Genomic DNA, 3,177 nt, shown 5'->3' on the forward strand with positions numbered 1-3,177 from the left:
CCAGGCCCAATAAAAAATAGACTTTTCAGTAAACTGCCTATAATTTGTACAATCCCCAATTCTCCCCGAACAAGAAATGTATTTGTAACAAAGAAACCAATTCACATTGTGGCCAACAGTCCCTCTTCTATGTTGGGGGAAACCTCATAGGAATAAAATGTTAAGTCTAGTACAATAATTTGCAAAGCACTCGGCAAATGACTTCTTATTAGTAAGTCCTGCTAGTGTAAGAAAATGCTGTAGACCCAATGCAGGCAACAAATGAAACATAGTCTGTTAAGAAATGCAGACTGTTCTCAATGACTCAGCTGGTATTGTATCAGCCCAGAAAATACCCCAAAAGTCCCTAGAGCTGGCAGAGACGTGCTCTTCTCCAGCTCCGGGGGTTCCGTGTGCTCTGGAAGAGGGGGAGCCTGCCCCACATCCCACAGCAGTGGGGATGGCCATATTCTTGCCCTGCTCGTCTCCCTGGGACTGCCTCACTGCCTTCCACTCATTCTGCTTGCTGAGTATGACCTTAGTTTAGACTTTTTTTTCAAATTTTATTTTTCAATTACAGTTGACATTCAATAGTATATTAGTTTCAGGTGTACAGCAAAGTAATTAGACATTTATATAATTTACAAACTGTTGCCCCTTTAAGTCTACTACCCACCTGGCACCATACATAGTCATAATATTTCTGAGTATGTTCCCTATGCTGTACTTTATATTCCTGTGACTGTTTTGTAATTGTCAGCATGGACATGATTACTGACGGTAGGATCGGGGAAAGCACCTGGTCCGTAACCTGAAATACGAGAAAGAAAACTCTCAGGAGCCTCGGCTTTCCGTCCGGTGCGCTCCACCAGCCTCCTCCTCTTCTCCCCGCGCCCGTGTCCTCTTTCCTGGCCTCCTCCTCTATTTTACTGTATCACAAAGGCTACGGACTGAGCTGGAAAGTCTTCAGAAATCCTTCCAAAACCCTGGCCATAGAGAATCTTTAAAAGACACAGATGGGCCCTAACTGGTTTGGCTCAGTGGATAGAGCATCGGCCTGCGGACTGAAAGGTCCCAGGTTCGATTCTGGTCAAGGGCATGTACCTTGGTTGCGGGCATATCCCCAGTAGGGGGTGTGCAGGAGGCAGCTGATCGATGTTTCTCTCTCATCGATGCTTCTAACTCTCTATCCCTCTCCCTTCCTCTCTGTAAAAAATCAATAGAAATACATTAACAAAAAATAAATAAAAGACACAGATGGCATAAGATTAAATCTGTGAAAAGTACAGAGCTCTGGTACAATACCAGCCTCTGCCAAGTGCTGGGAGAAGGAAGCTCTCCACCTCTCACATCGCTCCTTTCCTGATTCAGGGCGGATGGATAGATGTTCCTGCTTTTCTCTGGCTTTCATTTCCAGGTGTCCTTCCTTTTCAGAGCCATGCTCAGTTCTGGATTCTTGATGGTTTGTTTCTTCCCCACTGTGCATCTTCTTCTCCGTTGCCCTAATTCCACTGTAACCTTTCAGTGTCTTCTGCATCATCCTAAATGACTTTCATGTCCATGCCACTAGACCAGTGGTTCTCAACCTTCTGGCCCTTTAAATACAGTTCCTCATGTTATGACCCAACCATAAAATTATTTTCGTTGCTACTTCATAACTGTAATGTTGCTACTGTCATGAATCGTAATGTAAATATCTGATATGCAGGATGGTCTTAGGCGACCCCTCTGAAAAGGTCGTTCGAGCGCCAAAGGGGTCACGACCCACAGGTTGAGAACCGCTGCACTAGACTATGCCATTCATTCATTCATTCATTCATTCATTCATTATGTATGGAGTGCCTACTATGGGTTAAGTACTATCTGGTGATGTAATGATGAGCAAAACCACATCTCCTCTTAGCCTACTTCTTGGTTCCTTGATTCTTCTCTCCTCCAATGAATAACCTTCACACCTCTGCACCATATCAGCACCCTTCATGGAGGGTCTTGGCTCAGGACTTACTGTCTTTGAGAATTCGAAATTTCTCTGAGTGAAGTAAAGAGAGAAGGCTGGGGTCATTCACATTGAATGTGCTCTTTGCTCTCATCTCAGCTTCCCTGCAACTCCTGTTTGGCTTCTTGTCCTTAGTTCACGTCTTAGTCTCAACCACATAAACCTTCATTTCAATGATGATCGTTAGTCCCCTAGGACAGTGGTCGGAAACTGTGGCTCGTGAGCCACATGCAGCTCTTTGGCCCCTTGAGTGTGGCCACGAAGTTTCAATCACACTGTACGTGCGTGCCCGCACGTGGTATTTTGTGGAAGAGCCACACTCAAGGGGCCACAGTTTGCCGACCACTGCCCTAGGATTTCCCCAGGACTGTGTTGTTAATCCTCAACTCTAGAAATTTTACATTCTTTTTCTCTGATCCTGACCCCAAATCCCAGAGCCATTACAAAACCATGTAGATTGGGCCTATTTGGAGGCCATGCCACTCACCTCAGCCGTGTTACTGATGCTCTCCACAATTCTCCAGCCTATTGCTAGTTGGCTCTTCTCTTCCCGCAATGGCTTTGACCTTTCCATTGTCCCCCAGCCCAGCCTCAGTCCCCTTTTAGTGGATGACCTCACCCCGGAAGCACACTTCATCTTTGTTCTGACACCGCCTTCCTTCACATCCACTTCTCTCTCCACAATCCATGCTCTCTATTTCCTCCTCACCAAGACTTCCTAATGACCAAGTGTAAACCTTTCCTAAATTCTCATCCTTTTCAATCCCATACTGCTCACCTTGTTCATTAAGCCCTCCTTGTTGAAACTCTCCCCTTAGCATCTGTGGTTCCTTCCTACGTTGTTAGCTGCTCTTTGCTCCTTATCCTAGAGGCCTGATGCACGAAATTTGTGCATGGGGGGGTCCCCTCAGCCCAGCCTGCACCCTCTCCAATCTAGGACCCCTTGGGCGATGTCCGACTGCCGGTTTAGGCCCTGGGATTGGGCCTAAACTGGCATTTGGACATCCCTCTAACAATCCTGGACCACTGTCTCCTAACCGCTCACCTGCCTGCCGGCCTGATCACCCCTCACTGCCTCTGTGTGCTGGCCTGATCGCCCCTAACTGACCCTGCTGCCGGCCAGGTCGCTCCCAACTGCCCCCCCTGCCAGCCTAATTGCCCCCAACTGCCCCCCTGCCAGCCTGGTCACCCCACACAGCCTG

The sequence above is a fragment of the Myotis brandtii genome, unplaced genomic scaffold (assembly GCF_000412655.1).
Source record: "Myotis brandtii unplaced genomic scaffold, ASM41265v1 scaffold192, whole genome shotgun sequence".
Classification (NCBI taxonomy): Eukaryota; Metazoa; Chordata; class Mammalia; order Chiroptera; family Vespertilionidae; genus Myotis; species Myotis brandtii.